The following is a 15,125-nucleotide window of genomic DNA, read 5'->3' on the forward strand; positions in this document are numbered from 1 at the left end:
AAGACCATCTCAGTATATTTCAGATTGCTGTAAAGATAGTGGCAGGCAGACCCAAATCTTTGGAAAATCTTGTATCCATGAAGAGGGAAAACCATTTAAAATGGACAAAGCTATATTTTGGATGCTTTTCTAAGACAAACCTGAGAACAGATGAAACAATTTTTTCCAAAGACATGGATTTGTTTTTCTGAACATGAACTGTCTAATAAAACAGTCACTTTAGGCTATTTAAATGTAAATTAATTTAAATTTTAAAAAATTAAAAGTCAATTCCTCATTTGCACTATCCACATTTCAAGGGCTCAGCAGTCACACATTGATGGTGACTACCATAAGGGACGGTGCAGAAATAGAACATTTCCATCATTACAAAAATGTATTACGAACTAATGGATACGACTGGTCTTAGCTTTTGTCCTTAAATATCAATTTATATGTTATTGAATCACTCAACTTGTAACTGTGATTTAGTTTTCTTTGCTCGCTTCAGTCCTATTATATTCTGTATTTGTTCTGTCAATTCCGTGTATCAAGGTCTTTTCTGAGAGAATGTTCCAAAGCCAGACCTGAGTTCTTTGCAGAGACTGATCCACTCAATCAGTTCTGAAAGGAACTTTAAATTGTGGATTGTTAGTTTATGTGGTAATCATTTCACTGTTCACCAGTTTTGCCAGTTCTCTTCCTTTCCCTTCCTTTAATCAAGCTAAGCTATGTGACTTGCTTTGGCCACTGAAATGTGAGCAAATTTGATGTGTGTCCCTTCCAGAAGGAAGACATGAACTGCTAAAGCATGATTTAGCATGTTGCTTTCCCTCTGCTCCATCAACTGGCAATGTTTCTGATGCTGTAAGCTCTGTGAGAGTTGGAGGGAGGGAGGACAATGAAGAACACAGCACAGAGTATGTAGACTGGACTTGAAGATGGACATATATAATGTGTGAGAAATAACTTTGCTGATGGTATTAGTCAGTTTTTGTTAGATAAGGCTGCAGAAACAAATGACCCCATATTGTAGTGGTTTACAGTAACGAACATTTATTTCTCTCTCATTTACATGATGGCTACGGGTCAGCCACACCTCTGAATCTCTATTCTATGTGTATTCTCCTTCCCAGGATGTAGACTTAGGAGCCCCTGTCTTGACCTAATGCTTAGGAGAAAAGAGCCAGAATGGAACTACACAATGGCCACTAAAGTGTCTGAATGTGGTACACATCAAACCCATTCAAATTCCATTGGAAAAAGCAAGACAGATGGCCTAGTCTCACATCAAAAGGTTAGGGATATACATTATCCCACCAGGAAACACAGCAAGTCTCATGAGAATCAACAGGAATGTTACGATCGTGTGACTGGAAGAAGAGAAAATACTTGGAAATAATAATATAATCTATCATATTACTTTAAGCTACTGAGTTTGTTTCTTCAGTATAACATAGCTCATCCTATCTAATGCAGTTTATTTTAAAACCTAAAATAGAAGGCATCTATCAATCTATCAATTAAAAGCTACTTACCGATTTACCTATTTATTATCTAACAAAGAGGTCGAAGAATTTTAAATGCCTACCTTTAACAGGTTAACAACAAGCATAGATACATTTACATCAAGCTGAATTCAACCTTATTTCCAACAGATCAAGAAATGATAATGTATCAAAACATCACTGGAATACTCCAGTAAACATTATTTAGCAGATACATAATAAGGTGCCTGGAACTGTGAATGATATTTGTTGGATGAATGAATGTAAATTAAATTAGTAAGCCCTATAATACTTATCACTAATATATTAGATCCCAGTTTGATTAGCAATGTATCATCTTATTATTAAGAATGTTTTAAATCCATATATCTTCTTCTCTATCTAATGAAGACCTAGGTTAATTACCAATCTGTCAAAAAATAATGTGATACTCTAGAAAGTATTATAGAAAAATGACTAGTAGAGCTATGAACCATCCTGAGAAATCTTGTGACAGAAAGAAATTAACTCATGCCATTTGTACACTGCAGGCAGTAAGAAGTTCAGAAATAACTGAATGGCTAAAATCAAGTAAAGTCTTCAGACTTGCCTAGTTACATGGGATCTACAGAATTAATCAAAATGGTCCTTTAATGATCCACATTCCCACTGTACTCAGTCTCCGATCCCCATTCCCAAATTTGGTCTGCACAGTACCAGAAAGAGCTTGTTCACTCAAACAGTCCTTCGTTTAGAATATAAGTATTGAATACTTGCTATATGTCAGGCACTGAAAATAAGAGATTATGACATCCATCACCCTGCCCTCATAGGACTTCCATGTAAGACATTCAGAATATTCTGTTTCATTTTTATTTTTGAAGGTAAACTATTTCATAGACTCTCAGGGGGAAAATATAGTTTTAATTAATCCACAAAAAATGGACATAAGAATTATTTTCAAATAAATTTGAAATGAGTTGAATTCAGCACGCCTTTCTTATATTTTGAACAGCATAGAGTTTGAGTCCAAACTGCACCCCTATGGGTTTTATGTTTTCAAGTTCAGGGTGCCATTTCAACTACTAAGAATTATGTGAGCTCCTCTACATGTCCACAACAAAAATAGTAAAGCTTTACTATTAGCTCAAAAACATGAGGCAGTCTGAATAAAAAGTATAAATCAAATATCAAAGAGGCTAACATATCAATAAGATCAGCAAAGTGAAGCAGGTTGACTACAATTTCTTTGAAATCCTTTAAACTGTTTAAAGTGTAGAGAATTAGGGACTTATTGATGACTTATTGATGATTGATTATTTTAACTGATTTTAAATATGAATTATTAAATATAAAAAAACAATCCACAAAATAGTACCAACGCTTAGCCTACTTATATTAACCCAATCACACACAAATTCTAACCACTGACATATATATAAAACCTCATTTATCTAGTGGTCATTTATCTGGATTTATAGTTCATAGGAACTATTTGCTGTATAAGACTGTCTTGCCATCTCCACTACCGAATTTTTATGCAAAATATAACATATATTAAAATACAGCAAACATTTTAGTAAACACATCTAGGAACCTTGACTTACATAATTGGAGAATTCAGAGTTGGAACAATGAGGGACCACACACTATACCTGCTCACAAGACAGATATTGTGCTTCATCTAAAATAAATACACCTACACATTGTTCCTGGGTGTTCAAAATCATCCCACTCATTAAGAGGTGGAGCAACAGTACTGTATAACAGAAAGAGTATTGCAAGACCTGGATTTCTCTTCTAGCAAAATTAGAAATATGTTCACTGAGTCACAGTTTCTGAATTTCTAAAGTAGGGATAAATAAGGTAAAATGTGAATAACGAATCCTACCTTCACAGTCACTGTGAAGGACATACAGGTGGAGATACAGCTGGAGATAAAAATTCAGATATAGACCCATATACATATAAAGTGAGATTCTCATTATCATAAAAAAGGACATATTCGAGGACAGCGTTGTTCTGTATGGATCTTAATAGGCTCAGAAAGCATTCCGATGTATACATAGAAACACTGAGTTTGAACCTAAAGCAATTATCCAATTGGTAGGAAAATCACTTCAAAATGAGATTTTCATTTGGTAGGTTATGGATATTTAAAGTATATAGAGAGCTCAGGTTGAATAAAAAAAAAAACTTTAAGGAGTTGCTTTGAGGAGTTTTATTCTCTCTGAATTAAGCTCTGAGCGAAACATGTGATTCTTTCTGCTGGATGAACTTCACCTCAAAGACAGCAAAACTTCTGTGAAATACAGCATAATTTTAGCCTACTTATTTCACAGATTACAGAAAACCATCTGGACATTCTTTTTCCTGGAAATCCTTAAAAATTGGGTCCTCATGAGATGAGAGTCCTTTGTCAGTGAGCAAATCACAAGAATGAGGATCAAAGTGCCTTTAATGATGGTCTTGCTATTGGTCTTTGTCCATCCCACATATTTCCACAGCTATGGAAACTTTGAGGTACATTAAGGTCTAGATTTGGTACAGTGGTTAGCTGTACACTTAGTTATCAATCATTTAAAACACCAGATGAACACACCAATGTACTTCTGTACATTCTGATGATTACATTTCAGCTTTCAGTAAATATATGTAGAGGTAGATAGGTAGATAAAATGTTATATGACATAATCTTTTCTAACTACTCTGTGTGTGTGTGTGTGTGTGTGTGTGTGTGTGTAGAAACCTAGGAAGTAACACACTATTTAAGAAGCATAAATATTGAGTTTAATAAAAGAAAACCTGTAGAACTCAAGTTAAAAAAGGTATTGGCTTCGATTTTTAATTCCATGGTATCAATTATTCAGTTTTATATTTCTCATTAATTTTTTAAGTGTTAAAATCCAAAGTTACTGTAACTCATTTTCTCAGATGTGAGAGTCATATGAAATCCAATTTAGTAAGGGTTTAAATTAATCAAAATAAGGACATTTATGTTTGGACACTTAGTTTTTAATCTCCTTGATTTTCACAACTATCCCCTAATCCTCCCTACCAACACACGCACACACACACACACACACACATGCCTTGGTCTAACTTCTTATGCTATTAAAAAAAATTATATATATACATAGACAGAGAGAAAGAGAGAGAGAGAGGGAGGGAGAGGGAGAGATATCTATCTCCAAGCTAAACCTAAGGAGGTGAGGTCATAATGAAAAAAGTGGGACATTATGCCAAAGTATATCCTCAAAAGGTATTTCTTAAGTACAACGGGTTAAAAACAGTAACCTTAGAGTGGAGAAACCTATGATCAAATGATCAAAGTTAACATCACCAGTAATGGGAGACTCTATACCTATATCTATATATTTATATCTATACCTATAGATATATGAGGGGGAATGATGAAGCAAATTGGGGAAATGTACCATTAATTTGCAGAATATAGGTGAAGGGTATTTGGTAAATTTTTAGTTCTTTTTAAAATAATACAATTATTGAATTATAATTTACCTATCATAAAATTCACCATTTTTAAGTGTACAATTAAGTGTGTTTTAGTATGTTCCCAGATTTGTACAATATTCAGCATTTTCTAATTTTAGAACACTTTCAGCACCCCATTAGCAGTCACTCTCCATTGTCCCCTAAACTCAACCCCCAACAATCACAAATTTACTTTCTGTCTGTTGAATCTGTTTATTCTGGACATTTAATATAAACAGAGTAATACAATATGTGGTCCTTGTAACTGGCTGCTTTCACTTAGCATAATGTGTTCAAGATTCATCTATGCTGCAACACGTATCCCTCATTCCTTTATTTTATTGCAGAATGATATTCCATTGCATTGATAAACCAGTTGATGGACATTTGGATTGCTTTTAGTTTTGTTTGGCTCTTATGATAATGTTGTTATGAACATTTATGCACAAGTTTTTGTGTTGGTATATGTTTCATTCTCTTGGGTATATACCTAGGAGTTGCATTACTGGATCACATGGTAATTCTATGTCCAACATTTTGAGAAACTGACAAACTGTTTTCCCAAAAGGCAGCATCATTTTACAATCTCACCAGCAATATGTGAGCATTCTAATTTCTTCAAATTCTTGTCATCACTTGTTAAATTGCCCGTCTTATTTATTTTTTTTTCTGACCATCCTAATAGGTGTAAAGTGGTATCTCTGGTTTTTAATGTGCATTTTGCTGATGACTGATGATATTGACTTTTTGGGGGGCTTACTGGCCGTTTGTATATCCTCTTTGGAAAAATGAAATCCCTACCACACTTTCAATAGCATTTTTCATGAAAATGCTTTAATTTCTTTATTTCAATAAAGAAACAGAATCCCAAAATTCATATGGAATAACAAAAGATCCTGAATAGCCAAAGCGATCCTGAGAAACAAGAACAAAGGTGGAGGTATCACACTGATTTCAAACTACACTACAAAGCTACAACAATCAAAACAGTATGGTACTAGAATAAAAACAGACACACAGACCAATAGAACAGATACAAGAGCCCCCAAATAAACCTTTCATATATACTCAACTCATATTTGACAAGGGACCAAAGAACACTCACTGGGGAAAGGACAGACAGTCTCTTCAATACATGGTGCTGGGAAAATTGGATAATCATATGTAGAAGAATGAAATTGGATTCCTAACTTATACCATTCACGAAAACTAACTTAAAATTGATTAAATATATAAACATAAGACCTGAAACCATAAAATTCCTAGAAGAAAACAGATAAAAAAGTTCCTTGACATTAGTCTTGGCAATGATTCTTTGGATATAACACCAAAAGCACAAACAACAAAAGCAAAAATCAGTAAGTGGGACTACATGAAACTAAAAAACTTCTGCACAGCAAAAGTAAGAACCAACAAAATAAGATGGCAACCTATGGAATGAGGAAAAATATTTGCAAATCATGTATCTGACAAGGGGTTAATATTCAAATTTTATAAGGAACTCAAACAACTCAACAGCAAACAACTCAACTCAACAACTCAATCTGATTAAAAATGGGCAAAGAAATTGAATAGACATTTTTTTCCCAAAGAAGACATACGAATGGCCAACAATTATACAAAAAGCTGCTCAACATCACCAGTTATCAAGGAAATGCAAGTCAAATCACGAGATATCAACTCACACCCCTTAGGATGGCTATCATCAAAAACATAAGAGATAAGAGCAGAAGCAAGAAGAGCTACAATCCTGCAGCTTGTGGAACAAAAAACGACATTCACAGAAAGATAGACAAGATGAAAAGGCAGAGGGCTATGTACCAGATGAAGGAACAAGATAAAACTCCAGAAAAACAACTAAATGAAGTGGAGATAGGAAACCTTCCAGAAAAAGAATTCTGAATAATGATAGTGAAGATGATCCAGGACCTCGGAAAAAGAATGGAGGCAAAGATCAAGAAGATGCAAGAAATGTTTAACAAAGACCTAGGAATTAAAGAACAAACAAACAGAGATGAACAACACAATAACTGAAATGAACACTACACTAGAAGGAATCAATAGCAGAATAACTGAGGCAGAAGAACGGATAACTGACCTGGAAGACAGAATGGTGGAATTCACTGCTGTGGAACAGAATAAAGAAAAAAGAATGAAAAGAAAGGAAGACAGCCTAAGAGACCTCTGGGACAAGATTAAATGCAACAACATTCGCATTATAGGGGTCCCAGAAGAAGAGAGAGAAAGGACCCAAGAAAATATTTGAAGAGATTATAGTTGAAAACTTCCCTAACATAGGAAAGGAAATAGCCACCCAAATCCAGGGAGCACAGAGAGTCCCAGGCAGGATAAACCCAAGGAGAAACACGCCAAGACACATAGTAATCAAACTGGCAAAAATTAAAGACAAAGAAAAATTATTGAAAGCAGCAAGAGAAAAACGACAAATAACATACAAGGGAACTCCCATAAGGTTAACAGCTGATTTCTCAGCAGAAACTCTACAAGCCAGAAGGGAGTGGCATGATATACTTAAAGTGATGAAAGGGAAGAACCTACAACCAAGATTACTCTACCTGGCAAGGATCTCATTCATATTTGATGGAGAAATCAAAAGCTTTTCAGACAAGCAAAAGCGAAGAGAATTCAGCACCACCAAACCAGCTCTAACACAAACGCTAAAGGAACTTCCCTAAGTGGGAAACACAAGAGAAGAAAAGGACCTACAAAAACAAACCCAAAACAATTAAGAAAATGGTAATAGGAACATACATATCGGTAACTACCTTAAACGTGAATGGATTAAATGCTCCAACCAAAAGACACAGGCTTGCTGAATGGACACAAACACAAGACCTGTCTATATGCTGTCTACAGGAGACCCACTTCAGACCTAGGGACACATACAGACTGAAAGTGAGGGGATAGAAAAAGATATTCCATGCAAATGGAAATCAAAAGAAAGCTGGAGTAGCAATACTCATGTCAGACAAAATCGTCTTTAAAATAAAGAATGTAACAAGAGACAAGGAAGGACACTACATAATGATCAAGGGATCAATCCAAGAAGAAGATATAACAATTATAAATATATATGCACCCAACATAGAAGCACCTCAATACATAAGGCAACTGCTAACAGCTCTAAGAGGAAATCGACAATAACACAATAATAGTGGGAGATTTTAACACCTCACTTACACCAATGGACAGATCATCCAAAATGAAAATAAACAAGGAAACAGAAGCTTTAAATGACACAATAGACCAGATAGATGTAATTGGTATTTACAGGACATTCCATCCAAAACCTGCAGATTACACTTTCTTCTCAAGTGCGCACGGAATATTCTCCAGGATAGATCACATCTTGGGTCACAAATCAAGCCACAGTAAATTTAAGAAAACTGAAATCATATCAAGCATCTTTTCTGACCACAACGCTATGAGATTAGAAATGAATTACAGGGGGAAAAAAAGTAAAAAGCACAAACAAATGGAGGCTAAACAATACGTTACTAAATAACCAAGAGATCACTGAAGAAATCAAAGAGGAAATCAAAAAATACCTAGAGAAAAATGACAATGAAAACACGATGATCCAAAACCTATGGGATGCAGCAAAAGCAGTTCTAAGAGGGAAGTTTAGAGCTATACAAGCCTACCTCAAGAAACAAGAAAAGTTTCACATAAACAATCCAACCTTACACCTAAAGGAACTAGAGAAGGAAGAACAAACAAAACCCAAAGTTAGCAGAAGAAAAGAAATCATAAAGATCACAGCAGAAATAAATGGAATAGAAACAAAGAAAACAATAGCAAAGAGCAATAAAACTAAAAGCTGGTTCTTTGAGAAGATAAACAAAATTGATAAACCATTAGCCAGACTCGTCAAGAAAAAGAGGGAGAGGACTCAAATCAATAAAATTAGAAATGAAAAGGCAAAGTTACAACAGACACTGCAGAAATACAAAGCATCCTAAGAGACTACTACAAGCAACTCTATGCCAATAAAATGGACAAATTCTTAGAAAGGTATAACCTTCCAGGACTGAACCAGGAAGAAACAGAAAAAAAGAACAGACCCATCACAAGTAATGAAATTGAAACTGTGATTAAAAATCTTCCAACAAACAAAAGTCCAGGACCAGATGGCTTCACAGGTGAATTCTATCAAACATTTAGAGAAGAGCTAACAGCCATCCTTCTCAAACTCTTCCAAAAAATTGCAGAGGAAGGAACACTCCCAAAATCATTCTAAGAGGCCACCATCAATCACCCTGATACCCAAACCAGACAAAGATACTACAAAAAAAAAAAAGAAAATTACAGACCAATATCACTGATGAATATAGATGCAAAAATGCTCAACAAAATACTAGCAAACAGAATCCAACAACACACTAAAAGGATCTTACACCATGATCAGGTGGGATTTATCCCAGGGATGAAAGGATTCTTCAATATACACAAATCAATCAATGTGATACACCATATTAACAAATTGAAGAAAACCATATGATCATCTCAATAGATGCAGAAAAAGCTTTTGACAAAATTCAACACCCATTTATGATAAAAACTCTCCAGAAAGTGGGCATAGAGGGAACCTACCTCAACATAATAAAGGCCATATAGGACAAACCCACAGCAAATATCATTCTCAATGGAAAAAAACTGAAAGCATTTCCTCTAAGATCAGGAACAAGACAAGGATGTCCACTCTCACCACTATTATTCAACATAGTTTTGGAAGGTCTAGCCACGGCAATCAGAGAAGAAAAAGAAATAAAAGGAATACAAATTGGAAAAGAAGAAGTAAAACTGTCACTGTTTGCAGATGACATGATACTATACATAGAGAATCCTAAAGATGCCACCAGAAAACTACTAGAGCTAATCAATGAATTTGGTAAACTTGCAGGATACAAAATTAATGCACAGAGATTTCTTGCATTCCTATACACTAATGATGAAAAATCTGAAAGAGAAATTAAGGAAACACTCCCATTTACCATTGCAACAAAAAGAAAAAATACCTAGGAATAAACCTACCTAGGGAGACAAAAGACCTGTATGCAGAAAACTATAAGACAGTGATGAAAGAAATTAAAGATGATACCAACAGATGGAGAGATATACCATGTTCTTGGAATGGAAGAATGAATATTGTGAAAATGACTATACTACCCAAAAGCAATCTACAGATTCAATGCAATCCCTATCAAATTACCAATGGCATTTTTTACGGAACTAGAACAAAAAATCTTAAAATTTGTATGGAGACACAAAAGACCCTGAATAGCCAAAGCAGTCTTGAGGGAAAAAAACGGAGCTGGAGGAATCAGACTCCCTGACTTCCGATTATACTACAAAGCTACAGTAATCAAGATAATATGGTACTGGCACAAAAACAGAGACACAGATCAACGGAACAAGATAGAAAGTCCAGAGATAAACCCACGCACCTATGGTCAACTAATCTATGACAAAGGAGGCAAGGATATACAATGGAGAAAAGACAGTCTCTTCAATAAGTGGTGCTGGGAAAACTGGACAGCTACATGTAAAACAATGAAATTAGAACACTCTATAACACCATACACAAAAATAAACTCAAAATGGATTAGAGACCTGAATGTAAGACCGGACACTATAAAACTCTTAGAGGAAAACATAGGAAGAACACTCTGACATAAATCACAGCAAGATCTTTTTTGATCCACTTCCTAGAGTAATGGAAATAAAAACAAAAATAAACAAATGGGACCTAATGAAACTTCAAAGCTTTTGCACAGCAAAGGACACCATAAACAAGACGAAAAGGCAACCCTCAGAATGGGAAAAAATATTTGCAATCGAATCAACAGACAAGGGATTAATCTCCAAAATATATAAACAGCTCATGCAGCTCAATATTAAAAAAACAAACAACCCAATCCAAAAATGGGCAGAAGACCTAAATAGACATTTCTCCAAAGAAGACACACAGATGGCCACGAAGCACATGAAAAGCTGCTCAACATCACTAATTATTACAGAAATGCAAATCAAAACTACAATGAGGTATCACCTCACACCAGTTAGAATGGGCATCATCAGAAAATCTACAAACGACAAATGCTGGAGAGGGTGTGGAGAAAAGGGAACACTCTTGCACTGTTGGTGGGAATGTAAATTGATACAGCCACTATGGAGAACAGTATGGAGGTTCCTTAAAAAACTAAAATTGAATTACCATATGACCCAGCAATCCCACTACTGGGCATATACCCAGAGAAAACCGTAATTCAGAAAGACACTTGCACCCCAATGTTCATTGCACCACTATTTACAATAGTCAGGTCACGGAAGCAACCTAAATGCCCACTGACAGACGAATGGATAAAGAAGATGTGGTACACATATACAATGGAATATTACTCAGCCATAGAAAGGAACGAAATTGAGTCATTTGTAGAGACATGCATGGATCTAGAGACTGTCATACAGAGTGAAGTAAGTCAGAAAGAGAAAAACAAATATCGTATATTAACACATATATGTGGAACCTAGAAAAATGGTACAGATGAACTGGTTTGCAGGGCAGAAATTGAGACACAGATATAGAGAACAAACGTATGGACACCAAGGGGGGAAAGCGGCAGGGGCGTGGGGGTGGTGGTGTGATGGATTGGGCGATTGGGATTGAAATGTATACACTGATGTGTATAAAATTGATGACTAATAAGAACCTGCTGTATAAAAAAAAAAAAAAAGACGAGATAAGTGTTGACAAGGATATAGAGAAAAGGGAATCCTTGTGCACTGTTGGTGGGAATGTAAATCAGTGCAGCCACTGTAGAAAACAACATGGAAGTTCCTCAAAAATTAAAAACAGTGCTGTCATATGATCCAGTGATTCCACTTTTAGATATATATCTAAAGGAAACTAAATCACTATTTCAAAAAAATATCTGCACCCCCATATTCATTGTAGCACTATCTACAACAGCCAAGACATGGAAACAACTTATGTGTCCACTGACCAATGAATGGATAAAGAAGATGTGCTGCATATATACAATGGAATATTATTTAGCCATAAAAAAGAAAGAAATTCTACCGTTTGTGACAATATGGATGGATCTTGAGGGCATTATGCTAAGTGAAATAAGTCAGAGAGAAAGGTAAATACTGTATGTTCTCACTTATATGTAGAATCTAAAAAAATCAAACTCATAGTTACAAAGACCAGACTGGTGGTTGACAGAGGCAGGGGGTAGAGAGGTTAGCAAAATAGCTGAAGGTGCTCAAAAGGTAAACACTTCCAGTTAGATAAATAAGTTCTGGGGATATAATGTGCAGCACAGTTACTATAGTTAACTGTGTATTTGAAAGTTTATGAGAGAATAGATCTTGAGAGTTCTCACCAAAAGAAAAATATTTTCTAACTATGTGAGGTAATGGATGTTAACTGAACTTATTATGGCAATCATTCTGAAATATATATCTCAAACCATTATACTCTATACCTTAAATTAATAAAATGTTGTATGTCAATTATATCTCAATAAAACTAGGGAAATTATTAAAACTAGAATAACCATATGATCCAGTAATCTCACTTCTGGGTATACAGCCAAAGGAAGAAAATTTGGATCTCAAAGAGAAATCTGCTCTCCCATGTTCACTGCCGTATTACAAAACAGCCAAGACATAAAGAAGAGGTGGGTGGGGGATGACACCAGTATATACAATGGAATTTTATTTGGCCATAAGAAAGAAGGACACCCTGTCATTTTTGACAACATGAATGGAACTTGAGGACATTATACTAAGTGAATTAAGTCAGACAGAGAAAGGCACATACCATACAATATCACTTATGTTGGAATCTACAAAAGCCAAACTTAAAGAAACTCATAGGGAGTAAAATGGTGGTTACCAGGGTCTGGGATATGGAAGAAATGGGGAGATGTTGTTGAAAGCTACAAACTTCCAGTTATCAAATGCGTAAGTTCTGAATATCTAAGTACAGCATGGTATACTTTAATTCTTTAGACCTGGTTTCCCTTAGTTATTGAACATACTTATAAGACTGATTTAAAGTCTTTGTCCCATATGGTAGGCAGAATAATGCCCCCTCCCTAAAGATGTCCACTCTTTAATCACTGGAATCTGTGTCTGTGTTACCTACTCTACATTGTTAAAAGGACTTTGTAGATGTGATTAAGTTTATAGACTTTAAGACTGGAAAACTATCCTGGATTAGCTGGGTAGGCCAGATCTATTCACATGAGTCCGTGAAAGCAGACAGCTTTTCCTGGCTATAGTCAGGAAGAGACACAAGTATGAAAGAAGGGTCAGAGGGATACAAAGTGTTAAGAACTCCAACCTCCATTGCTAGTTTTGAAGACAGGGTAACATGGGTGCCCTCTGGAAGCAGGGAAAGGTAAGGAAATGGAATATCCCCTAGAGGCTCCAGAAAAAATTTTGGTCCTGCCAACTCCTTGATTTTAGCCCAGTGATCCAGGTCAGACTTCTGACCTACAAAACTGCAAGATAATACATTCATCTTGTTTTAAGTCACTATATTTTTAGTAATTTGTTATGTCAGCAAGAGAAAAATAATGCCTCTAGTAAATCTAACATCTGAGCTTTCTCAAAGACAGTTTCTATTGACTGCTTTTGTGTGTGTGTATAAACCATATTTTCCTGTCTCTATGTGTGTCTCACAAATTTTTTTTGAAAATTGGGCATTTTAAATAATATAATGTGACAAGTCTGGAAATCAAATCCCCTGTCAAAGATCTGTTCTTGCTGTTGTTGTTTCTGTCTGTCTGGTTTTGTTTTTTTGTGGTTGTTGTAATCTGTTTAGTTAGTGACATTCCTGGACTAATTATGCAAAGTCTGTATTCCCTGTTGTATGTGGCCACTGATTAGCTTAGCATTCAGTTAATAATTAAACAGAGATTTTTTTAAATGTCTTGAACCAATAAGTCTTCTACTATTTGTCAAAAGGCCTTTGTGTGCCCTGGGGCACAGCTTCAATGTTCCAGCAAATTTGAACTCTGACTTAACTTTCATTTGAAAGGCCCCAAGGTTCACCAGAGGTGAGAGATTTAGTCTTTCCTAATCTCAGGTCTTCCTTTAGCATGCCCACAGCTCTGCACAAGTGCACAGCCTATGCATGCACGTGGTGTTCTAGATTCCCAGGAACACACTGGAACTTTCCAAAGCCCCCTGTGGACTTTTCATTCCACAGATTTTTGTAAATTTTTTGGTTTACCACTGATTTGCCCCCAACTGGTATCACTGCCTAGGGCAACAGCAGTATTAAGCAATTGCTGCTGATTGACAGACAAATGCCCTGGGGATACAATCCATTCTTCCCCTTCCAGTGGAGGCTACACTTCTGGTTTTCAAGGATCTTGGAATTAGTGAGGAGTTGGAAACAGGGCAAGTTAAAGTGCCATAAAGTCCAGTGTTTTTCCTGAGTTGCAGTCATTTTGTTGAATAAACTCTCTTTGGATTTTTGAAATCCTTTAGTTTATTTCCAGAATTCTGAAAAGGCTGATTGCCAGTGTTTTTATTGCTTTAAGGGAGAAGCAGATTTTCGGAGGTCCTTACTCCACCACTATGGAAGTTCTGCCTCTTTTAATAGTTCTGTACTATTTTTCCAATTACTCTATAAGTCTCAAATTATTTCAGAATAATAAGTTATTTCAAATAATAAGTTAAAATACACACACACATATATAAATAAAGATATTTAGTGAAGAAAATAACAAAATCTGATTTGTGAAAAATATATGTTTATATCCATTGGGCTTATCCCCAAATATAACTTCAGGATACTACAATGCTTTATAATGAAGTTTCATCTTATTTTTCATTTTGACCATAAGTATACTTAAGTACACCTAAGAATACTTCAGTTACTGAAGTATAATGTAAGCATGCATGTAAGTGAAATTGATAAAATTATCCACAAAATTATTTTGCATCAGCAATGTGTAAGAAAACAGAGACCTGATTGTTAGTTCTCATTCAAATACGGATTCATAAACCTCTTATGTAAGTTTCATAGGAAAGGACAAAAAGTATACTAAATTTATCCTCCAATATTTTGAATGAGTCTCTTTGAGTTCCTCAATTTTCTAACATATAACATGTTACTGT

General features: G+C 35.4%; 1 pseudogene; it reads right to left on the reverse strand.

Annotated features, from left to right (window-relative positions):
• LOC137777363 (tigger transposable element-derived protein 1-like) overlaps window positions 1-15,125 on the reverse strand; it is an 81,528-nt pseudogene that overhangs the window by 59,184 nt on the left and 7,219 nt on the right.

Source organism: Eschrichtius robustus, chromosome 15 (genome assembly GCF_028021215.1).
Source record: "Eschrichtius robustus isolate mEscRob2 chromosome 15, mEscRob2.pri, whole genome shotgun sequence".
Taxonomy (NCBI): Eukaryota; Metazoa; Chordata; class Mammalia; order Artiodactyla; family Eschrichtiidae; genus Eschrichtius; species Eschrichtius robustus.